At 44.2% G+C, this 26,192-nt stretch overlaps 1 protein-coding gene across 3 annotated transcripts in view; it reads right to left on the bottom strand.

Moving 5' to 3' along the window:
- Positions 1–26,192, bottom strand: part of PC (pyruvate carboxylase) — a 405,325-nt gene that overhangs the window by 342,022 nt on the left and 37,111 nt on the right. Inside the window, exon 1 of one of the 3 annotated variants that reach the window (XM_044270880.1) lies at positions 418–513. The exons of the other annotated variants lie outside the window; for them this stretch is intronic. The gene's annotated coding sequence lies outside the window, so the exon portion shown is untranslated. Of the gene's footprint in view, positions 1–417; positions 514–26,192 lie in introns of those variants that run through there. 3 annotated transcript variants of the gene reach the window in all.

The following is a 26,192-nucleotide window of genomic DNA, read 5'->3' as shown; positions in this document are numbered from 1 at the left end:
CAGATACATATAAATGTTTATATTGGTGGGGGTCTGAGTGTTGAGACCCCCACCAATTTCTAGAATGAGGGGAGAGAAGCATGCGCATAGTGCACTCTCTTTCCTCATTGCACGAGAAGGACTGTAGAAGTTTCAATTCTGTCCTCAGCAGCGAGGAGAGGGAGCAAGCTTCTCGCTCCACGTCCTAGTGATCAGTGGGGGTCTCAGCGCTCAGACCACCACTGATATATCTCTATGAGACCCTTTAAAGCCACTTGAAAGCATCTCGCTTTATCCATTGATGTGTTTTAGTTAACACAGAACAAGGCATCAGCTATGAAGGGTTATGGAGATGCAATTACTTATCTAAAACCAAATTCACAAAAGAATGCATTGAAGTCACTATAACATGTAGAAATGAATGTAGGAGATACATACCTTGAGCTGTGCTCCTCTGTAGTCTAGTCAGTGGAAATTGTGCCGTGTGCTGACTTTATACATGTGGAGTCAAACAACGAGTTCTACTACTGTGAGATAAGTATTTGTACTTTGTGCCCCAGGCAAGCAAACACATTTCAGCATGGATCTAGTAGGCTTGTCCCACAAGAGGTGTGGCACCAGAGAAAGTGACGGCCAAATATCTGTGTGTGATCATTCACGCTGTGATGCAAAATGTAGCGCATACCCACTCACATCTAACAATGTGTAATATGGTTGTACCGAATCCTATTAGGATATGGCTAATAGGAATAACAATATACAACTAGAAGCAGCAAAATGGATTAAGATATGACCACCTCTTCCAAAAAAGACTTAGGCTACTTTCCCACTGGCAGTAGGCTGTTCCAACACGCTGCCTTTTTTGTCCGTCCGCTTCTCGGACAAAAATAAGTAAATAAAAACACCCCTATATAATGTGCTCCCAAGGTTGAGGTTGGGGGAAGGACAGACATCTTGAATTTCAATCCTTGGTTCCCACAGGAGGCAAGCTAGTGTCAGAGTTGTCTGGCAGAAGTTTTTTCACCTCTTCCCACTGAAAATACATAAGCTGAATGTATTATGTATATAGGCATTACATGAAGAACAGCATATGGCTAGATTTAGCTGATGAGGTTCCTACTCTGGGTACCCTCGCGGGTCAGGTCTTTGCTCTCTCTAGTACTGTGGCCTCTTCATTTGGTCCATATATACACTGACTTAATTTTAGTAGTAGCTGTACTGGGTATTGCAGATTTGTCTTATTCACTTGATTTCCTTGATATCTTGTTAAAGGGGTACTCTGGTTGTAAAAAATAATCATCTGTCCACAATATAGGGGATAACCAGGGGCGTAACTACCATAGTGGCAGGCCATGCAAATGCTATGGGGCCCAGGGCAGAAGGGGGCCCAGTTGAGATCATCTCCTCTTCTACTGGGGGTGAAAACTTGGTCAGGACTCTACCCTCTAGAGGAATAACTTTTAGCAAATGAAGCAGTGGAAAAAATGGCCCAAGGGTCATTGAAAGGGGTTTAGGCAGAAACCCTTATGTCCTGTGTGGGGGGCTGGTTTGATCCTTGATATGGGGCCCTTACTTCTCTATGTACACTACTGGGGATAACTATTAGATTGGAGGGGGTCTGACCGCCAAGTACTCCACTGAAAATGGGAACACCGTACCCTGCAGGGCCCCTTGAAATGAGCGGATGGTTGAGCATGCGCACTTGTATGCCATTCATCTCTATTGGAATGCTGGAGATATCCAGATGTTTCCAGCAGTCCCATACAAATAAATGGGGCAGCAGTGTGTATGCCCGAATTGCCACACGTGGAGCTGCATGTATGAGGTCTTCCTATAGTTATTCTAGCCTCTCACCAACCTAAAATGTCCTCCTCTAGAGAACAACATGAACTGTATATCTCCAAATAACAGCAACAGGTAAGCAAAACAAGTGTCCTAGTTTTCATGACCCCATCTGTGTGAAGTCACTGTCCCTGGGAAAATTACATCCTGCTATGTAAACTGGTTTTGCAACTCTAATTGCCTACCGCCTGAAACCATCAGTGATGGACCTGCTGGCTATACTAGCAGGACTTAGAGAGACCTCGGGTCATAGGCCACAAGCCTGGACGTGCCTCTGCTCTTGGATTTTTTTTGCAACGTGCCATTTTGACCATAACAAGCAGTGTTTTTCTCTCCAGTGTTACCTTTCCTCCACCACAGAAGACAGCTAAAAGGCAAATATAGTATTTCACTAGTGACACAGATGCAAGAGCTGTACACAACACGTTCACAGATAACTACCACCCCCAACCTCTAACATTTTTCCTGCAGCCCTTGTCCTGGGAGAAATGGCACCAGAGCAGAATGTAAAACATGACCTTTTGGTATCAGTGAGGTAAAACATGAAGATGTTACTGTTCGTTTCTTTATTAAAGGGGTTGTCTGAGATAATTAGAAATGTTGGACATGCCCTTTATTAAAAACATATTCTACATTTTCTACCAAAAGAGTCTGTCGAGACAACTAGAGCAGTTGAGGTTTTTTTTGTTGTTTTTTTTGTTTACTCACTTGCCATGCCTGCCCAGCTCCTATTTTGTGGATGTTTTTTTATGGTTCAATCTGTTTTATTAAGCAAATTGTAGAATAGACAGTAAGAAGGTCCAATCTTGTAGGAATTACCAAGACATAGCATAAGTCAAACATTGTGTAAATAAGTAGGTAACTATGAGTACCCATAACAATGAGAATAACGAGATAAGTGCCATATGTAAGCAAATATAATGATCAGTGGACTAACAAATACGTACGGGGGGGACTAGACAGATACATGGTGGGAAGGGGAAGAAGGAGAAAGGTGAGTATCAGGTACAGTAAGTGACACTGGTTATCCATGCATCTTAAGAGGCGACAACACCAATAGTCAACCAAGTAGAAAATTGCGTAGATCTCCGAAATTGAAACCAAGGTTCCCAAGTCTGTGCGAAAACAGACATCTGGTTATGAGCCTCTGCTCCCATCTCTTCCATATGAACCACATTATCGAGTGCAGATACCCAGGTTATTCTCTGTAAGCTCTCGGTTGACCTCCATCTACGGGGAATTATCTGCCTCATGGATTGTATAAAGGTAAAGACTACTCCTCTCTTTACTTGTTGAATCTGTTCTGGGTGAATAGACAATAGTGCTATTAGTGGGAGGGCAATATATTAGACCGGTAGAGAGCATTATATAAAGTGAAGACATCTTGCCACAGTGATGCCACTCCTGGGCAGTCCCACCAAATGTGGAGAATGGAGCCAACTGCTACCAAACATCGCAGCAGGTATTGGGTACCGAGGGATAAAACTGGTGGATCTTTACCGGTGTCTTATACCAACGTGTCAATATTTTATAGTTAAGTTCCTGGATTTGACTTGACACAGAGGATATTTGTGTAAATAAAAGTGATCTTCCCCATTGTTCTGCAGTTAAGGTTATTGCCAGATCCTTCTCCCAGGCAGGGATGAATCTAGGGGCAGTCCACTGTGTAATAATTGTTCGATCCCCAACTTCCCCTTGTGCCCATCAGACTGTAGATAAGTGAGATAGCATGTCTAGGTCCAGAGTCTGAAACACATAATTTTTAAAAGTCTGTTAGAGAAGCCGATAACTGCAATCCAGAGGAGCCAGAGGAGCCAGGAAGTTGAGGATGTTACGAAGTTGAAAGTAATGAAACCATTGTCCTGAGGGGCTAGGCAAGAGGTGTGACATTTCATTAAGAGGATATAATCCTAGTTCATTATAAAGATCCTGAATCCTGGTCATGACTATATTAGAATCTCTGAAAGTTGGGAGGGTTTTGATGCCTTCAGGTAAATCTGGATAGCTTCACAAGACTGTTAACGGTCCGGGCGTAGTGATTAGTATAAGTTTCGATGCAACTTACCCCATGACTTTGCTAGTGTTCGAATAAGTGGTGAGTGTTGCGTTTGAGGTAATTGTATCTGGAGACACAGTGGTAGCCAGAAAATATCTGTTGCCAAATGTCGTTCTAGTTCGTGTTCTATCTCTACCCACAGTTTTGTAGCGCGGTTATGAAAGATATCTAGGAGTTTGCGACATCCGGCACGTGCGCAGTTCACTGCCGGCCCGGGCATTCGCACTACGATGCCCATTGTGGGGAGCGGCATCGCTTCATGTTGTGCGCATGTGCCGGCAGACCGGAAGCAAGCAGGGAGACTAGAGGCAAGGCAAGCCGAGCAAGAGAAAGGTAAGTATAGACACATTGCAGTGCCCATGCCCGGGCCGGCGGTGAACTGCGCACACGCCAGATCTCGGCCGGTACTTGGGATGATGAAACAGCCTTATAGGGCGGGACCAGCAAGAGGCTGGGGAGGGGTAATATGAAAAGAAAGCAGAGCAGCCTGGGCACCTACAACAAGAACCCCACCCCTGGGCACTTGCGAGGCCTCATTTGCATATAGCCCTCTAGCCCTTGCTACGACTATTTTACAGCCATTTTAGTGCACCAAAGTTTGGATCCCCTTGACTTCAATGGAGTACGGGTTCGAGTTCGGGTCCTGAACCCGAACTTTGACCCGAAGTTCGGCCGAACCTGGTGAACCCGAACATTCACAGGTCTGCTCATCCCTACTCATAGATACATGCAGGGTAAGCAGCACTACAGATCCCAATCTGGAAAAAACAGATCAATAACAAGGGTAGTGGTCATGGTGCTCGCGGGTAGAGATCCTGGCCGGTCCCGTCATGTAACAAATATATAAAAATCTGCAGCACTCACCAGTCAAGTGAAAAAAATCTGGTTACTTTATTAAAATCGGCGGCATTATAACAGCTGTTATTATGCTTCCGGTTTTAATAAAGTAACCAGATTTTTTTCATTCGACTGGTGAGTGTTGCGGATTTCTATATATTCATCCCTACTCATAGACATATAAAACTTCTGACCACATAAACTACACAGCAAACAGCATACGGATTAGTGGAGAGCAGGCCGCCTGTGCTTCCCCAATTAGAGCAAGAACAGTACACAGTACTCTCACTGGACATGGCTGAGAAAGCGGCTTCCATTGTACTTACGAGTCTATTGCTGTTCTATTTATTATTATGTAAACTATTGCAATATTGTTCTTTTTTGCATTAAATGTGTGGCATGTGCTTGTACAGATAATGACCATAGATGCATGAAACTGGTCACTGGCGCCCATATCACTACTGTGTGTACAGCTATGAAGAAAAATTCCTTCAGTCAAGGTTAAATACTTACACGTATGGCCACAGTTAGGCCTCCTGCACACGAATGCACGAACACCGACCGTGGGGCAGCCGCAGCAGATCGCGGACCCTTTCACTTTAATGGGTCCGCAATCCGCCTATTCTGCAAAAATATAGGACATATTCTATCTTTTTGCGGAACGGAAGTACGGGACGAAACCGTTTCCGTTCCGTGCTTCCGTTCTGCACCATTCCGCACCTCTGGATTTGCGGACCCATTGAAGTGAATGGGTCCGCATCCGTGATGCCGAATGCCCACGGAACGGCACCCGTGTATTGCGGATCCGCAAATGAGGTCCGCAATACGGCCACGGGGCGCACACGTTCGTGTGCAGGAGGCCTTAAGGAAACTTGTCACTAACAAGGCCCTTAAAGAGGCTGTCCCACGAAAGATATTTTACAGTTTTCAAAGCAGCATCTGGATCTGAATACATTTATAATTGCATATAATTAAAAATGTTGTATAGCCACTGAGTTATTCGATAAAATGCATCTGTATAGCGCCACCTGCTGATTGTTTTTTGTTATTCCTTTGTCCTACTTACTGAGACGGCCGCACATGCTCAGTTTTATAATTCAACTGCCTCCTGAGCTGTGATAGGGCGAGAGCTGTAGCAGAAAGGGCAGTCCTCCAGAGAAAAGACACGCCCCTGAGCTGCCAGCTTGATATAGATCTAGCAGAGCAGTGAATGAGGAGATCTCTGGATCCATGTGAGGTACAGGGCTGGTTCTAGCTTTATTACAAACAGATTGCCATGTACTATATGATATCTACATTCTCACATTAACCATGAGATAGCCCCTTTAAAGGGGAAGTTCTATCATGACAAGTTATAGGCTGTACTTTACTCACAGGCTGCACTCATTATTCTGCTGGTGGAGTGACTGTGTACATACATTACATTACTTATCCTGTACTGATTCTGAGTTACATCCTGTATTATACTCCAGAGCTGCACTCATTATTCTGCTGGTTGAGTGACTGTGTACATACATTACATTGCTTATCCTGTACTGATTCTGAGTTACATCCTGTATTATACTCCAGAGCTGCACTCATTATTCTGCTGGTGGAGTGACTGTGTACATACTGTACATTACTTATCCTGTACGGATTCTGAGGTACATCCTGCGGTATACTCCACAGCTGCACTCATTATTCTGCTGGTGGAGTGACTGTGTACATATTGTACATTAGATTACTTATCCGGTACGGATTCTGAGGTACATCCTGCAGTATACTCCACAGCTGCACTCACTAATCTGCTGGTGGAGTCCCTGTGTACATACATTACATTACTTATCCTGTACTGATTCTGAGTTACATCCAGCAGTATAGTCCACAGCTGCACTCACTATTCTGCTGGTGGAGTGACTGTGTACATACGTTACATTAGTTATACTGTACTGATTCTGAGTTACATCCTGTATTATACTCCACAGCTGCACTCATTATTCTGCTGGTGGAGTGACTGTGTACATACATTACTATATCCTGTACTGATTCTGAATTACATCCTGCAGTATACTCCACAGCTGCACTCACTATTCTGCTGGTGGAGTGAGTGTATACATACATTACTATATCCTGTACTGATCCTAAGTTACATCCTGTATTATACTCTACAGCTGCACTCATTATTCTGCTGGTGGAGTGACTGTGTACATACGTTACATAACTTACCCTGTACTGATTCTGAGTTACATCCTGCAGTATACTCCACAGCTGCACTCACTATTCTGCTGGTGGAGTGACTGTATACATACATTACTTACCCTATACTGATTCTGAGTTACATCCTGTATTATACTCCACAGCTGCACTCACTACTCTGCTGGGGGAGTCACTGTGGAAATACTGTCAGGTATGGATATTGGCATACCACCGCTGAGCGGGTAAGCCTTCGCAATAAGGCCTCTTGCACGCGACCTTATGGCTTTTTCAGTATTTTGCGGTCCCCAAAAAGCGGATCCGCAAATAATACGGATGACGTCCGTGTGCATTTCGTTTTTTGCGGAACAGAGCAGCTGGCCCCTGATAGAACAGTACTATCCTTGTCCGTTATGCGGACAATAATAGGACATGTTCTATCTTTGAACGGAACGGAATTATTGAAACAGAAGGCATACCTTACTTTTTTTGGGGGAAATTAATGGTTATGTATACGGTCCGTATACGGAGCGCAAAGAATGGAACGTAAACAGAAAAAAAAAACGTTGTGTGCAAGAGGCCTAGGATTAATACCCCTCTCCCTCATGCCTGATGCTGTGGCTATTAGTAGAAAAAGTGGTTAAAGGGTTAAACAGCAATTGAACTCTGATATATTGTGACGGCAGGAAATATTTAGGGTATATCCACACAGGATTAAAATGCTTGGGATTTTCTGGGTGGATTTGCATACATAAGACTGACAGAAGATGACAGTAGCAGACACGTGGCTAACCTTTGTCACAATCTCATCCTCATGCTGCAGACTTCTGCTGCACCGGAGATTGACCTGTGGTGAAGATTTTCTAATCTGCAGACGGTCAATTTCTTTTGAGGATTGTTTGCAGACTTGTTGCAGTTTTTCTCCATTGACTTCAATGGGGAAGTCAAAATCTGCAATAAAATTCAGTGATTGCCAGTTCGCAGTTGGTCCGCAAACACATGCGGGCTGCCATCTTAACTCACAAGTCCGGCGATGCACTGGTAAGGCCGATGAAGGCCCCCGGCGGCTATTCTCAGAACTGCGTGCTCCCGTCAATAATTTTTTTTTTTTAAAAATCAATAAAAAAAAAAAAAAGAACTGCGTGCTCCCGGTGACCGCATTTGTTTCAGACCGGCTCGCGGCGCAGGCACAGGTAAGAGCTTACCTGTGCATCGCCATACTTGTGAGTTAAGATGGCAGCCCGCATGTGTTTGCAGGCGAACACGGCGAACTGGCCATCACTGATAAAATTAACAAACATTCCTATAAGAGCAAATTGCGGATCTGCAAAAAACGGATACCGCCCGTGTGCCTTCTGCAATTTGCGGAACGGAACAGGAGGCCCATTATAGAAATGCCTATTCTTGTCCGCAAAACGGACATAATTTTTACGGGGCCACGGAACGGAGCAACGGATGCGGACAGCACTCTGTGTGCTGTCCGCAACTTTTGCGGACCCATTGAAATGAATGATTTCGTATACGGATCATATACGGAATCAGAATACGGCCCGTATACGGAACGCAAAAAAACATTTGTGTGCATGAGCCCTGAGTGCAGAGTTTAAAATATTCGGTTTTATTTCTTTTTTGCATCCTTTTTGCAGATTGTTTGCATTGGAATGTATCCTTGCTGTTCTGTATTGACTGGGAACCAGTAGCTGTAGCCTGGTGTTATCCATTCTTTATGTGACTATGCGCAGCATTTATATTTTATGTCATCACAACTGATAATAAATAATGTTTATTGTTGATTTTCTCTTTTGTTACTGCTGACCAATTCTCATTCAGAAGTGTTCATTTTTAACGTAAATTGTTTTCCCTTAGTCCTAACAGCAGCACAAGTTCAGTGCTTTATATTAAGTAGAAACAAAACAAGGGTGGGAAATTTGTGTGCTGCTGTTAGGACTAAGGGAAAACAAATTTACGTTAAAAATGAACGCTTCCCTTACGTCCTAACCAGCAGCACAAGTGGGGACCTAGCAAGCAACACAAATTTCACCGGCACATAATACCGTCCCCTTTTCTTTTTTTTTTATGAGAGGGCGGCAGACAGAATGGTGCGTCTGAATGCTACCCCCTCCGAGAGCCTAGAGTCTAGGCGATAATGTCTAACGAAAGTGCTGTGGGAGCTCCAGGAATCTGCAGCACAAATCTGTTCAAGTGGAACTAGATTATTTTCCGCAAAGGAAGTCGATATTGCCCTCGTGGAGTGTAGGAAAATCTCTGTATCAAAGGAAAAGAAAAACAAATCTTTTAAGTTATCAGGCCGCAGCCTGACCCGTCCTACTGTCCACAGGGACAGAGAAAAAAAGCACTGAATTATGGGCAGTCTGCCCTTTATAGGGGTGGGTTTTCTACTAATTATTTAATTAGTGCTTGGTAGTAAAAAAATTTGTCATAAAAAATTCCACCTGTCCTACTAGTTTCACAGGGGAGAACTCCCCACTTGTGCCACTGGTTAGGACGTAAGGGAAAAGAGCAAATCATGGCGCTAATTGGCAAGTGTATATGGGCTTTAATGGGAGCATATTCAGGCTTAGTACCTAGGGTAGTGTAGTGGTGACAAATGTATATAAAAAAAGCAAGACCAACCCTACACTAAAAAGCTCACTTACATGGGCAGCAGTACGAAGGCCTGAATGCTTGTTTTCTGTAACCAGCCCATATAAATGTTCCGCAATCACCCAACAAATGGGTGGGTGCTTCAATTGTTTATGTGGCACAGGCATCATTGTTCTGGACATCCTCCTGTAAACAAGGATATGCTGTCAACAAACAATCTGTATGGGAATTAATGACCTTAGTAACGATCATTCATTCCTGTGCAGAGCAAGTAATGATCCGGAACAAACTATTCATTCTGGATCATTGCCCTGTGTAAATGGTACCTTTATTTCTTTCTTACATGCGCCATATGTGTGCGTGATCTGTGCAGGGGCCCCTGCTGTTATCCCCCAGCATTGTTTAAACGCCAGTGCTGTTGGATAAACAAATAGATGATGCGGTCAATGCTGACCGCTGCATCTATGGGGTTTGCAGAGAGAACTCTCTATGAGCCCATTGGCTCCCCATGCAATGACTATGACAGGGTGCCAATGGTTGCTGTTGCCTCTAGAAGCCATACAAGTGCTTTTGGGCCTGTCATGTACAGAGGACTGAGGCCCAGCCATTTTGTTGGTCACTTAAACTGATAAAAAGTGTAATATTTATCAACCAAAAAGTACTATGTACATGAAAATGGTACCATTAAAAATATCAACTCCTCCCACAAAAAATGAGCCCCCACAAGACACCGTTGCCAGAAAAATAAAAATATCGCTCCCAGAAAATGGCGATACAAAAACAGAAAAAAATAAAAATAAAATATTCGGTATCACTGCGTTAATTTCTGCAAAATTCCTGTGACAACAAAATGCTCACTCCACCCCTTAATAAATACATTGAGGAGTGTAGTTTCCAAAATGGGGTCACCTCCCAGGGGTTTAATTTATTATTAAAACCAGGAAGCAGAGCATAATAATAGGAGGCTTTGTGAGCAGCAGATGGTGAAGGAGTACATAGCAGACCGTGTCAGCGTCCTCAATGATCCCTCAGTGCCTTACAACTACTGGGTGTCCAAGCTGGGCACGTGGCACGAACTGGCACTCTACGCCTTGGAGATGCTGGCCTGCCCTGCCGCCAGCGTTTTGTCTGAGCGGATATTTAGTGCTGCTGGTGGAATTATAGCAGAAATTATTTATATCCACAAAAATACGACCCTTAAAACTATAATGTTTAATATAACTTTTTAAAACCGAATGCCCAAACTATAATTGGATTAGGATACCAATCTGACAGATACCACACTTGATAACACAAATGTCATAGGATATATATGTATGGTGAGGAATGCGTGGGGGTCTCAGGGGAGGGGGATAAAATTACCCTAGTTATCACCCTGTAGTACCCCTCAGCCCAGAGAAGAATCCTAATGGTGGAGACATTGTGGCCTCGTTCCTCAACTATTATTCCCTAAATAACCCTAAAGGTGGTCAGGGGGAATGACCACCCAGGAGACCCCGACGCGTTTCCACCACTAAAATGGTTCATCAGGGGGTAGGGTATAGTTATAACTTCATGCTGATAAGGCTTAAGCAGTAAGATGCTAAACACAGATACAAAAAGATAAATCAAAAAACGATAAGGTAAGTGGGTGGCAAGATTAGACAGTTAGAAGATATAAATGTCTGTCTCACGGTTTGGAAGTCACTAAAACGGATATTGGCTGCCTAATACTTTGACTTCCAAAATCATGAGGCCCACCCCCCCTTACTGACGTCTGATGCTGTGGCATAACAGATAAGCGTATCCGCCTGTCAACTGAAAATGCTGACAGGTTGACCCTTTTAAAAATGAACAAGGCCTGGATTGACCATGACTTCTCGACTCCACCAGAGGAAAGCGGCTGAACATAAAGGCACTTTAAATGTGTTTTTTATAATGTACTGAATACACTGTATTCCCATGCACCCCTTCCACCACACACAAGGGTATATGCTTGAATCTTCCTTTTCTCCTCCTCCTCCACCTCTTCCATCATATCAACATGCTTATTCGTCACTTATAATGCCCTCACATATATGCCCTTCGCATATAATATATTACAGGGTCAGCTCACATGCAGGACCTCTCATATAATTTTTTAGAGGTCAGCTCAGCTACAGGCCCTCGCATATAATTTTTTAGAGGGTCAGCTCACCAGCAGGCCCTCATCTACAATCTTTTACAGGGTCATCTCACCTTCAGGCCCTCGCATATAATTTTTTAGAGGGTCAGTTCACCAGCAGGCTTTCACTTACAATCTTTTACTGGGGCAGCTCACAAGCAGGCCCACACCTCAAATCATTTACAGGGTCAGCAATCCTGAAGGCCCTTGCATGAATTTTTTTAGAGGGTCAGCTCACCTGCAGGCCCGCACATAAAATCTTTTACAGTGTCAGTTCACCAGCAGGCCCGCAACTCAAATCTTTTACAGGGTCAGCTCAGCAGCAGGCCCGCACCTCAAATCTTTTGCAGGGTCAGCTCACTTGAAGGCCCTCGCATTTCATTTTTTATAGGGTCATCTCAGCTGCATGCCCTCGCATATAATGTTTTACAGGGTCAGCTCACCTGAAGGCCCTCGCATATAATGTTTTACAGGATCAGCTCACCATCAGGCCCGCACCTAAAATCCTTTACAGGGTTAGCTCACCTGCAGGCCCTTGCATATAATGTTTTACATGGTCAGCTCACCAGCAGGCCTTTACCTACAATATTTAACAGGGTCAGCTGACTAGCAGGCCCAAACCTAAATTCTTTTACAGGGTCAGCTCACCTGCAGACCCGCACCTAAATTCTTTTACAGTGTCAGCTCACCTGCAGGCCCTCACTTAATTATACCTAATAGGTAATTTGCTTGCATGCTGCCTTGCTTGGATGTGGTAGCTGTAGCTGTTTTTCAGGCTCCCTCTCCAGAATCAAACCCATTACCCATGGTCTACATGGTTTGGTCTGAAAATACCATCGAAAGTTAATAGGGCAAACATCCAAATGGATCGTCGCTGTCACGGGGACGTGCGATCGTCCCCAGGTTATCTAGAGTCACCAAAGCAGCAGCAGGCCATAATGTTTTAGATGGTCAGATCAGCATGCCCTTGCTGCAAATGTTTTTGAGGGTCACCAGCAGTCCATTAATCATCATTTTTCAAGGCTGTGTATGATGCCCTCCTTTATGTGTAAGGGTGTATTGGATTGCCGATTCCTTGTCATTTTTGGCAGCCCATTCACTTAGTGCATAGGCTTTATGAGTGTAGGAGTCCCACTACATGAACAATTGTACCACGATATGAATGAGGCCCTCCTTTATGTGATATACAGGTTGTATTGGAGTGCCTCTAACTTGTAATTTTTGGCAGCACTTGCACTTTATATACAAGTAAATATACAGGAAAGAATGTTTCCTAACAATTTTTCCTCTAAAACAGTTTTTTTTGTTCTGTGCATATTATTGTCAGTCTGTAAAAGTGGCGTACTATTCAGACAACATCGTTCCCAGCAGCGACCTGTGAGTACAAGATGCATCCAGACATCCTCCCCATGCTGTTCCAGAACCATTTTGGTGGTGTTTCCATCAATTTCTGACATTTTCCTATGAACCAGACACCCTCCCCTCTTCAGAGCAGGGGGTACCTGGTTTAATGCTCGGGTTCTCCCATTGACTTCCATTATACTCAGGTGCTCCTGATGTGTTTGGCCCGAGCACCTGAGCACAACGGTGCTCGATCAACACTACTAACTAACTACTCTCTCTCTCAAAACTGCAAAAAAAAAAAAAACTGCAGAAAATGGCTGCTGGGGAGTTTCTTATATAGTTAGGGGTAGGCAACTTTCCTATTGGTTGCTAGGGTTGTTGCTAAGCTCTGACAAAGACATTGCAGCCTTCTCATTGGCCCACAAGCAAGAAGGGAGGGTACTGATGAAAAAAATCTAGAATATTCGTGATTAAGAATATATAGCACTATATTCTACATCTTCACAAATTCTAGAAATGCCGATATTCGCGATCAACAATTATAATATTCACGATCAACTCTATCTAACAGACGGATCAACTATTTAAATTTCCCTGTCACAGATGCAGTGCAGGTGTACCTCACACCAAAAATGGGGATATGTCACCCACCGAACTAACAGACAGATTATGTCTGTTAGTTCGGTGGTGCATTGCAACTACAAAAAATCCCTATAGGTCACCCACATAATTAACAGCCAGATTATTATTATATTTCTGTGTCAGTGGTGCAAAGCTGGTGCATTGCACCCGCAAAAAATCACTATAGGTCACCCACAGAATAAATAGCCAGATGAGATTCCTAACACTCTCCCTCACTTCAGCTGCCTGCTTCCTGTCCCTGAACTACTCAGAGCACCGTCCAATCACAGCCATGCCATTACTAGGCATGGCTGTGATGCCTTCTAAGTGCCCACAGCTTAAAGGGGTTTTCCCATCATATACAATGGGGGCATATCACTAGGATATGCCCCCATTGTCTGATAGGTGCAGCCTCCCTCTATTAATTTCAATGGTGCCACCGGAAATAGTCGTCTGCCCCATAGAAATAAAATGAATGAATGGGAGCAGGGGCCACGTGTGCTTGTTGCGCTCCCATTCACTTGTATGGGAGCAGCGGGTAGCAGCGCTTGGTAGTAGACGCCCCGGGAGACCTGGGGTCCTCCAGCCACAGCTCTCCCCTCTCCGTTCTCGTTCTAGGTGCGGATCCCAGAGGTGGGACCCGCACCTATCAGACAAAGGGGGCATATCCTAGCGATATGCCCCCATTGTGTATAATGGGAATATCCCTTTAAATGCTTGTTGATTGGCTGCTCTGCAGACTTTCAAGAAGCTTTATTAAATGCCCAAACACGAAACTTGAAACGGAACTTTGCAGCAAATTCGGGTTCGGGTACCCAAACTCGCGAAGTTCGGTACGGACCCGAACTGCAAAGTTGACTCAACACTATCTATGAGGAAACAGGAAACACACTACAAACAGTGCTTTTTGGGTGGCATCTTCATGGCTCTTTTTTTTTGTTTTTTGGGCTGTGGAATTTTTTTTATGCAGCACACTCTATTATTTTTCCCATATGCTTTATATTTTTTTTTATAGAAAACTTGCATAAAAACCTTTTAAAAAAACTTGTGTTCGGTATAGTCTATAGGGATTGAGGCATCACATAAGTCTCCTGCTGCCCATGTAAAGCATTAGCCAGGCAGAAAACATTCATAGCCTTGAGCACACAAACAGCAGGTGTCTAACCTTTTTTGTTTATCTAGGATATTTTAAAAATAAATCAGTGACCCTCAAATAACAAAGGGTTCTGCCAACAGGACAAGCTTTTATGGTATTTTTGGCAGAGCTGGCAAAAACATTACATTTGGAGAGAAACTGAGATACCTGTTACCTGTGTATGAAGCCCAGGGTACAGTACCAACCCTAAGACCTAGTGACCAGTGTATACGTAGAACATAGTACCAAGCGTAGAACCTAGGGACCAGGGTATATGTAGAAAAGAGTATCAAGCCTATAAATTTAGTGACCAGTGTATATATAGAGCACAGTACCAAGTTTAGAAACTATAGACCAGGGTATATCTATGTAGAAAACAGTATCAAGCCTATAACCTAGTGACTAGTGTATACGTAGAACACAGGACCAACCCTAGAACTTAGTGGCCAATGTATATATAGAATGCAAGACCAAGCCAGAATAACTCCCTGGATTAATGACCCTTCTCCAGAAATCTAATAACTATAACCTGTAATATTATTACACTCCAGAAATACATCCAGGCCCCTGTTGAACTCTTTTAGTAAATTCACCATCATTGTCTCCTCAGGCAGAGAGTTCCAAAGTCAGAGCCGGTGCAAGGATTTTTGTCAACACAAGCGAATCTACATTTTGGCGCCCCCCCATCATTTCCCATTTCTGCCCCTCATGATTCATGTCCATTTATTGCCCCCCCATCATTTCACATTTCTGCCCCTCATGATTCATGTCCATTTCTTGCCCCCCCATCATTTCACATTTCTGCCCCTTAAGATTCATATCCATTTCTTGCCCCCCCCCCCCCATCATTTCACATGTCTGCCCCTCATGATTCATATCCATTTCTTGCCCCCCCATCATTTCACGTTTCTGCCCCTCATGATTCATATAGTGTATGCGTAGAACACAGTACCAACCCTATAACCTAGTGACCAGTGTATACATAGAACACAATTCCAACCCTAGAACCTAGTGACCAGTGTATATGCAGAACACAGTACCAACCCTAGAACCTAGTGAGTGACTAGTGTATGCGTAGAACACAGTACCAACCCTAGCACCTAGTGACTAGACAGAGTATATGTAGAACGCAGTACCAACCCTAGAACCTAGTGACTACTGTATATGTAGAACACAGTACCAACCCTAGAACCTAGTACCAACCCTAGAACCCAGTGTATATGTAGAATGCAGTACCAACCCTAGAACCTAGTGTCCAGTGTATATGTAGAACACAGTACCAACCCTAGCACCTAGTGACTAGTGTATGCGTAGAACACAGAACCAATCCTAGCACCTAGTGACTAGTGTATGCGTAGAACACAGTACCAACCCTAGCACCTAGTGTCTAGACAGAGTATATGTAGAACATAGTACCAACCCTAGAACCTAGTGACTACTGTATATGCAGAAAACAGTACCAACCCTAGAACCTAGTGACTACTGTATATGCAGAACACAGTACCAACCCTAGAACCTATTACGATTCGCTCCTTGCCTGCAGTACAGATTAGCCAGGGAAGGGTAAGTAATGTAACAACTGATTTTTGTTGTCTTCATCACAAGAGGCTTGTCGGTAGGTGTGATGAGACTAATGCGGAAGACAGTGTGTAAAATATGAAGATCACTGGTGGCACAGAGCGGCCCTTTATAGTTGAGCACACAGGACTGGGGTGACAGTGGATTTCCTGGGCCACCTAGACATATCTGACTTAAAGGGGTTGTCCAGGTTCAGAGCTGAACCTGGACATCCCTCCATTTTCACCCCGGCAGCCCCCCTGACAGGAGCATCGGAGCAGTTCATGCTCCGATGCTCTCCTTTGCCCTGCGCTAAATCGCGCAGGGCAAAGGCATTTTTCTGAGTTCCGGTGACATACCGGGCTCTCTATGGGGCTGACAGGCAGCCCGGTGACGTCACCGGCACTGATGGGCGGGATTTGGCTCTGCCCTAGCCAGTAAAACGGCTAGGGCAGAGCTAAAGCCTGCCTCTCAGAGCCGGTGACGTCACCGAACACACTGCTGGGCGGAAGTTACCCTTCGGCAGTGTGTTATTGAAAACACAAGAGCCTGTGCCCTGCGCGATCTAGCGCAGGGCACGGGAGCGCATCGGAGCATGAGATGCTCCGATGCCAGGCTCAGGAGGGCTGCTGGGGTGAAAATAAGGGTATGTCCGGGTTCAGCTCTGAACCCGGACAACCCCTTTAATTGATAGCAGTGTATGGAGAGGCAGAAGGTCCTACTCATTCACCAGTTGCTGTGATTGCAACACTAGAATCATAAAAAATCCAACATTGCTAGATTTTTCGTGATTTTGGGGTTGCGGCAACCAGCAATTCGCTCTATGACCCCATTCAGTGCAATGCTAGACACGTCATATCTAAGATCGCTGTGTAGCCCCTGCCTTAGGCTGGAAAAACACATGTAGTTTTTGTGGCATTTTGTGTTGAATTTTTATTTAGATAAATGCAGAATGGGCATAAAGGAGTAGTATCAGTCTTTTCTTCATACTTTGGCTGAAAAAAATGCATTAAAAACTGCATATTTGATCCAGAGATCTTGCCCGAGCTTTTGTGACTTCATATAAATAGCTAGAGAGTGGTGAGAAACCAGCAAGGCAGGTGTGTCTGGCTGGAGATGTCCCACTGGAAAGTGACAATAAACCAGAATGGAGCTGATCATTCGGCAATAAAGCATCTGGAAAGAGAATTACTTGCACCTGAGCTAGCTGTTACCTGAGCTACGTTACACATAGGGGCAAAGAGTAAAAAAAAAATCCTAGAGTGCTCCTTTAAAGGGGTTGTCTCACGAAAAATATTCTACATTTTTCAAACCAGCACCTGGATCTGAATACTTTCGTAACCGCATGTAATTAAAACTGTATTCTCTAAAATCTATCTGTATAGCGCCACCTGCTGTTTGGTCTTTTTGTAATTTCTCTGTCCAGCTCACTGAGGTTGACAAACATCCTTCAACCGCCACCAGCTGCAGCCCTCTGATAAAGGTGTAAGCTTGAAATAAATCTAGCAGAGCAACTGGAGCAATGAATGGGGCAAACTCTGGATCCATGTAAGGTAGAGCGCTGGTTCTAAGTTTGTAAAAAGAGGATGTCATGTGCTATATGATATTTGATTTTTATTTTTTTAAATTACTTATGGGATAACCCCTTTAAGTAAAACTTCTTTCAGTAAGGATTACCACAGGAAAGGAGATTTTGGTTGTAATGCCATTCTACTAGTTGTGTGCAGAGAAGACACGTGGTGCTATATCGTTTTCTGTTTTACACCATTTGCGCAATTTGAATGGATCATGAAAGTAAATGAATATCGCGTTACTGGACATTATATCACTCTGGACTTAGGAAACCTTTTGTTAGAAGCTGAAATTCCATTCCTGGACAGAATCAATGATGAATCAATTGATAGTAACAGTAATGTGAATGACCAATATCAGAAAGACCATGAAACCTAAATCTTCTTTCAAACTTGTGACTCCCTTCTTTCAAACCAGCGCTAAGCTTTTCCAGCAGGCTGTTTCAGCAGGGGAACAGCCTGCCGGACCCATGCTACCATTTGCACACGTGTGCTGCCGGAAGTCCGCTCCAGCCCCATTCACTATAATGGGGACCGTCCGGAGATCTGGCTGTAGCACGGCAAACATGCCGAGAGGCGGCCGGACAAAAACCACAGCATGAGGCGCACCTGTGTACGGATCCGGCAGGCTGTTCCCCTGCCGGAAAAGCTTGCGCCAGTGTGAAAGTAGTCTAAAAGAATCTTACCAACCAGAGCTATGTATGACATGAAGCATGCTGTGTGTAGCGCCGGAGGTTTAGCAACACTAAGGATGTTAAAGGGGTTGTCTCATCATGGACAATGGGGGCATATCGCTAGGATATGCCCCCATTGCCTTATAGGTGCGGTTCCCACCGCTGGGACCCGCACCTATGTCGAGAACGGAGCCCCACAAGTGAAGGAGAGAGCACTGCGCATGCGCAGTCGGCCTCTATTAATTTTCTATGGGGCTGGCAAAATTTCTGTTGGCCCCATATAAATGAATGGTAGCAGGGGCTGCGCATGTGTGGTACACTCCCATTGACTTCTATGGGGAGCCGGCTTGGTGGTGGCCGGACCTGAGTCCTCCAGCCACCACCTTGAGGGGCTCCGTTCTCGATATAAGTGTGGACCCTATAAGACAATGGGGGCATATCCTAGCAATATTCCCCCATTGTCCATGATAAGACAACCCCTTTAAAGGGAAAGTGGTGAAAATTGTTGGGGGAGGAAGAACTTCTAGGTACAGAACAGACGGCTGGCCAATATGCCTACTTGCAGACAGTGGAGTTTCTTCCTTTTGTGAAATTTTCAGTAACATCGAACAACTAACAAATATTACTCTGACATGAAATATTTGATATTCCCGGCAATCGCCTGCTTGCTAATGGAGGTAACCACTGCTATGACATGCAGTGATCTCCTCCACAGTATGGAGAGGAGCGATCGCTATACCATCGCTCGTTCCTAGTTATGTGCCAGCAGCAGATCGTGATTAGACACAACAATCTTCCGCAGGCAAACAATTATTTTTAACCACTTCAGCCCCGCTAGGTGAAACCCCCTTCATGACCAGAGCACTTTTTACACTTCGGCACTACACTACTTTCACCGTTTATTGCTCGGTCATGCAACTTACCACCCAAATGAATTTTACCTCCTTTTCTTCTCACTAATGGAGCTTTCATTTGGTGGTATTTTATTGCCGCTGACATTTTTACTTTTTTTGTTATTAATCAAAATGTAACGATTTTTTTGCAAAAAAATGACATTTTTCACTTTCAGCTGTAAAATTTTGCAAAAAAAACGACATCCATATATAAATTTTTCGCCAAATTTATTGTTCTACATGTCTTTGATAAAAAAAAAATGTTTGGGCAAAAAAAAATGGTTTGGGTAAAAGTTATAGCGTTTACAAACTATGGTACAAAAATGTGAATTTCCACTTTTTGAAACCGCTCTGATTTTCTGAGCACCTGTCATGATTCCTGAGGTTCTGCAATGCCCAGACAGTAGAAAAACCCCACAAATGACCCCATTTCGGAAAGTAGACACCCTAAGGTATTCGCTGATGGGCATAGTGAGTTCATAGAACTTTTTATTTTTTGTCACAAGTTAGCGGAAAATTATGATATATTTTTTTTTTCTTACAAAGTCTCATATTCCACTAACTTGCGACAAAAAATAAAAAATTCTAGGAACTCACCATGCCCCTCACAGAATACCTTGGGGTGTCTTCTTTCCAAAATGGGGTCACTTGTGGCGTAGTTATACTGCCCTGGCAATTTAGGGGCCCATATGTGTGAGAAGTACCTTGCAATCAAAATGTGTAAAAAATGGCCTGCAAAATCTGAAAGGTGCACTTTGGAATATGTGCCCCTTTGCCCACCTTGGCAGCAAAAAAGTGTCACACATCTGGTATCGCCGTACTCAGGAGAAGTTGGGGAATGTGTTTTGGGGTGCCATTTTACATATACCCATGCTGGGTGAGAAAAATATCTTGGCAAAAGACAACTTTTCCCATTTTTTTATACAAAGTTGGCATTTGACCAAGATATTTTTCTCACCCAGCATGGGTATATGTAAAATGACACCCCAAAACACATTCCCCAACTTCTCCTGAGTACGGCGATACCACATGTGTGACACTTTATTGCAGCCAAGGTGGGCAAAGGGGCACATATTCCAAAGTGCACCTTTCGGATTTTGCAGGCCATTTTTTACACATTTTGATTGCAAGGTACTTCTCACACATTTGGGCCCCTAAATTGCCAGGGCAGTATAACTACGCCACAAGTGACCCCATTTTGGAAAGAAGACACCCCAAGGTATTCCGTGAGGGGCACTGCGAGTTCCTCAAATTTTTTTTTTTTTGTCACAAGTTAGCGGAAAATGATGATTTTTTTTTTTTCTCTTTTTTCCTTACAAAGTCTCATATTCCACTAACTTGCGACAAAAAATAAAAAATTCTAGGAACTCGCCATGCCCCTCACGGAATACCTTGGGGTGTCTTCTCTCCAAAATGGGGTCACTTGTGGCGTAGTTATACTGCCCTGGAAATTTAGGGGCCCATATGTGTGAGAAGTACTTTGCAATCAAAATGTGTAAAAAATGGCCGGTGAAATCCGAAAGGTGCACTTTGGAATATGTGCCCCTTTGCCCACCTTGGCATCAAAAAAGTGTCACACATCTGGTATCGCCGTTCTCAGGAGAAGTTGGGGAATGTGTTTTGGGGTGCCATTTTACATATACCCATGCTGGGTGAGATAAATATCTTGGTCAAATGCCAACTTTGTATAAAAAAATGGGAAAAGTTGTCTTTTGCCAAGATATTTCTCTCACCCAGCATGGGTATACAGACGTGGACAAAATTGTTGGTACCCTTTGGTCAATGAAAGAAAAAGTCACAATGGTCACAGAAATAACTTTAATCTGACAAAAGTAATAATAAATTAAAATTCTATAAATGTTAACCAATGAAAGTCAGACATTGTTTTTCAACCATGCTTCAACAGAATTATGTAAAAAAATAAACTCATGAAACAGGCATGGACAAAAATGATGGTACCCCTAGAAAACACAGAACATAATGTGACCAAAGGGACATGTTAATTCAAGGTGTGTCCACTAATTAGCATCACAGGTGTCTACAACCTTGTAATCAGCCATTGGGCCTATATATATGGCTCCAGGTAATCACTGTGTTGTTTGGTGATATGGTGTGTACCACACTCGACATGGACCAGAGGAAGCAAAGGAAAGAGCTGTCTCAAGAGATCAGAAAGAAAATTATAGACAAGCATGTTAAAGGTAAAGGCTATAAGACCATCTCCAAGCAACTAGATGTTCCTGTGAGTACAGTTGCACATATTATTCATAAGTTTAAGATCCATGGGACTGTAGCCAACCTCCCTGGACGTGGCCGCAGGAGGAAAATTGATGACAAATCTAAGAGACGGATAATCCGAATGGTAACAAAAGAGCCTAGAAAGACTTCTAAAGAGATTCAAGGTGAACTTCATGCTCAAGGAACATCAGTGTCAGATCGCACCATCCGTCGTTGTTTGAGCCAAAGTGGACTACATGGGAGACGACCAAGGAGGACACCATTGTTGAAAACGAATCATAAAAAAGCAAGACTGGAATATGCCAAACTACATGTTGACAAGCCACAAAGCTTCTGGGAGAATGTCCTGTGGACAGATGAGACAAAAATCGAAGTTTTTGCCAAGGCACATCAGCTGTATGTTCACAGACGAAAAAATGAAGCATATCAAGAAAAGAACACTGTCCCTACTGTGAAACATGGAGGAGGCTCTGTTATGTTCTGGGGCTGCTTTGCTGCGTCTGGCACAGGGTGTCTTGAATCTGTGCAGGGTACAATGAAATCTCAAGACTATCAAGGAATTCTAGAGAGAAATGTACTAGCCAGTGTCAGAAAGCTTGGTCTCAGTCGCAGGTCATGGGTCTTGCAACAGGACAATGACCCAAAACACACCGCTAAAAACACCCAAGAATGGCTAAGAGGAAAAAATTGGACTATTCTAAAGTGGCCTTCTATGAGCCCTGACCTCAATCCTATTGAGCATCTTTGGAAGGAGCTGAAACATGCAGTCTGGAAAAGGCACCCTTCAAACCGGACACAACTGGAGCAGTTTGCTCATGAGGAGTGGGCCAAAATACCTGCTGAGAGGTGCAGATGTCTCATTGACAGTTACAGGAAGCGTTTGATTGCAGTGATTGCCTCAAAACGTTGCGCAACAAAATATTAAGTTAGGGGTACCATCATTTTTGTCCATGCCTGTTTCATGAGTTTATTTTTTTACATAATTCTGTTGAAGCATGGTTGAAAAACAATGTCTGACTTTCATTGGTTAACATTTATAGAATTTTAATTTATTATTACTTTTGTCAGATTAAAGTTATTTCTGTGACCATTGTGACTTTTTCTTTCATTGACCAAAGGGTACCAACAATTTTGTCCACGTCTGTATACCCATGCTGGGTGAGAGAAATATCTTGGCAAAAGACAACTTTTCCCATTTTTTTATACAAAGTTGGCATTTGACCAAGATATTTATCTCACCCAGCATGGGTATATGTAAAATGACACCCCAAAACACATTCCCCAACTTCTCCTGAGTACGGCGATACCAGATGTGTCACACTTTTTTGCAGCCTAGATGCGCAAAGGTGCCCAAATTCCTTTTAGGAGGGCCCCTAAAAAGCCAGGGCAGTATAAATACCCCACATGTGACCCCATTTTGGAAAGAAGACACCCCAAGGTATCCAATGAGGGGCCTGGCAAGTTCATAGAAATTTATTTTTTTTTCGCAAAAGTTAGCGGAAATTGTTTTTTTTTTTTTTTTTTTCTCACAAAGTCTCACTTTCCGCTAAATTAGGACAAAAATTTCAATCTTTCATGGACTCAATATGCCCCTCAGCAAATACCTTGGGGTGTCTTCTTTCCAAAATGGGGTCAGTTGTGGGGTGTTTGTACTGCCCTGGCATTTGAGGGTCTCCGCAATCATTACATGTATGGCCAGCATTAGGAGTTTCTGCTATTCTCCTTATATTGAGCATACAGGTAATGAGATTTTTTTTTCCGTTCAGCCTCTGGGCTGAAAGAAAAAAATGAACGGCACAGATTTCTTCATTCGCATCGATCAATGTGGATGAAAAAATCTCTGCCCAAAAAAAAAAAATGGAGGGGAAAGGCGTCTGCCAGGACATAGGAGCTCCGCCCTACATCCATACCCACTTAGCTCGTATGCCCTGGCAAACCAGATTTCTCCATTCGCATCAATCGATGTGGATGAATAAATCATTGCCGGGATTTTTTTTTTCATATATATATATACAAAGTGTTTGCCAAAGCATAGGAACGCCGCCTCCTCCTCAGCTCGTATGCCTTGGCAAACGTATCTGTCACTGCAGAGGAGAAAATCCCGTCTTGCAGCGCCGCACACACCAACTTGCGTGTAATCTGACAGCAGCGCAATGCTTCTGTCAGAATGCACATCGGTGCTGCAGCTAGTAGATCGGTTGGTCCACCTGGAAGGTAAAAAGACAAAAAAAACAAAAAAAAAACAGGCCACAACGCAATAATTTTATTAACTTTGGAACAGAACATGTAACTTTAACTTTTTGAACTAAACATTAACGTGTTTGCTTACTGGTGTTTTTTTTTTGTTTTTTTGTTTTTTTACCTTTATAGAACAAACCTCTCCTTCCCCATGGGTCAATGTGCAAAGCGCAAATCGCCCAAAGATGTGGCGAAGTGCGTTATGCACTTTGTCCCATGTGAAAGGAGACGTTTGCAGCAGCTGTGAGTGAATGGGCCCTAATAGCCCTGTGTGCCTATCCTGGTGAGATGATCCCTATGCTAGGTGTACCTGTGTGTGGTACTTTCGGAAACACTCCCCTAAGCATAGTGCAGGGTGGTCAGGACAGTCAGGACAGAAATAGCGGGTGTCACGCCTTATTCCACTCCTGCTACAGACACGACATCTTTTTCGGGGTGACGGGTGGGTTGAGGTACCAGCAACGACATTGGGGAAATGTCGCTCGTGTAGACGGCTAACTACACTGGTGGATGGGGCCACGGAACCTCCTGGATACAGGAGGTTCTCGATGATCTCTTCCTGAAATTTGAGGAAGGATCCAGTTCTCCCAGCCTTACTGTAGAGAACAAAACTATTGTACATAGCCAATTGAATTAAATATACAGACACCTTCTTATACCAGCGTCTGGTTCTGCGGGAAACTAAATACGGAGACAACATCTGGTCATTGAAGTCCACCCCTCCCATGTGGAGGTTATAGTCGTGGACTGAGAGGGGCTTTTCAATGACACGGGTTGCTCGCTCAATTTGTATTGTCGTGTCTGCGTGAATGGAGGAGAGCATGTAAACGTCACGCTTGTCTCTCCATTTCAACGCGAGCAGTTCTTCGTTACACAGTGCGGCCCTCTGCCCCCTTGCAAGACGGGTGCTAACGAGCCGTTGGGGGAAGCCCGCGCGACTAGTTCGCGCGGTACCACAGGCGCCAATCCGTTCTAGAAACAAATGCCTAAAGAGGGCCACACTTGTGTAAAAATTGTCCACATAAAGATGGTACCCCTTGCCGAATAAGGGTGACACCAAGTCCCAGACTATCTTCCCACTGCTCCCCAGGTAGTCAGGGCAACCGACCGGCTCCAGGGTCTGATCTTTTCCCTCATAGACACGAAATTTGTGTGTATAGCCTGTGGCCCTTTCACAGAGCTTATACAATTTGACCCCATACCGGGCGCGCTTGCTTGGGATGTATTGTTTGAAGCCAAGGCGCCCGGTAAAATGTATAAGGGACTCGTCTACGCAGATGTTTTGCTCAGGGGTATAAATATCTGCAAATTTCAGGTTGAAATGGTCTATGAGGGGCCGAATTTTGTGGAGCCGGTCAAAAGCAGGGTGGCCTCTGGGACGGGAGGTGCTGTTATCACTAAAGTGCAGGAAACGCAGGATGGTCTCAAATCGTGTCCTGGACATAGCAGCAGAGAACATGGGCATGTGATGAATCGGGTTCGTGGACCAATATGACCGCAATTCATGCTTTTTTTGTCAGGCCCATGTTGAGGAGGAGGCCCAGAAAAGTTTTAATTTCGGAAACTTGGACTGGTTTCCACCGGAAAGGCTGGGCATAAAAGCTTCCCGGGTTAGCGGTTATAAATTGTGTGGCATACCGGTTTGTCTCTGCCACAACTAAGTCTAAAAGCTCTGCAGTCAAGAACAGCTCAAAAAATCCCAGGGCCGAACCGATCTGAGCTGTCTCAACCCGAACTCCAGACTGGGCAGTGAAAGGGAAAACTACAGGTGCGGCTGAAGTTGGGGACTGCCAATCAGGGTTTGCCAGCACCTCTGGGATTCTAGGGGCTCTACGGGCACGTCTTTGCGGTGGCTGCGACGGGGTCACTACTGCACGTGCCACCGTACCAGCTTCAACTGCCCTTCTGGTGCTCGCTACTTCACCATGTTCTACGGCAGTGCTGGTACTAGGTCCAGGAAGGGCTGGGCTGCTGGTGTATGCCTCACCACGTAATCCGACAGCACCAGCCCCACTCTGCTGCTCTTGAAGCGGATCCTGCGCAACCTGCAGTCTAGCGACATGGGGCCGGGTACGCCTGCTGCTATCAGGGACCTCAACCTCCTCGTCCGAACTTTGGGTCAGAGAGCCACTGCTTTCTACAGGTTCGTATTCTGACCCGCTGGATTCATCAGATGAGGGTTCCCATTCCTCATCCGACTGGGTCAGAAGCCTGTAGGCCTCTTCAGAAGAATACCCCCTGTTAGACATGTGGGCAACTAAATTTAGGGGTATTCCCTGAGACTACCC

Source organism: Bufo gargarizans, chromosome 10 (genome assembly GCF_014858855.1).
Source record: "Bufo gargarizans isolate SCDJY-AF-19 chromosome 10, ASM1485885v1, whole genome shotgun sequence".
Lineage (NCBI taxonomy): Eukaryota > Metazoa > Chordata > Amphibia > Anura > Bufonidae > Bufo > Bufo gargarizans.
This window is presented reverse-complemented; position numbering and strand designations above follow the sequence as displayed.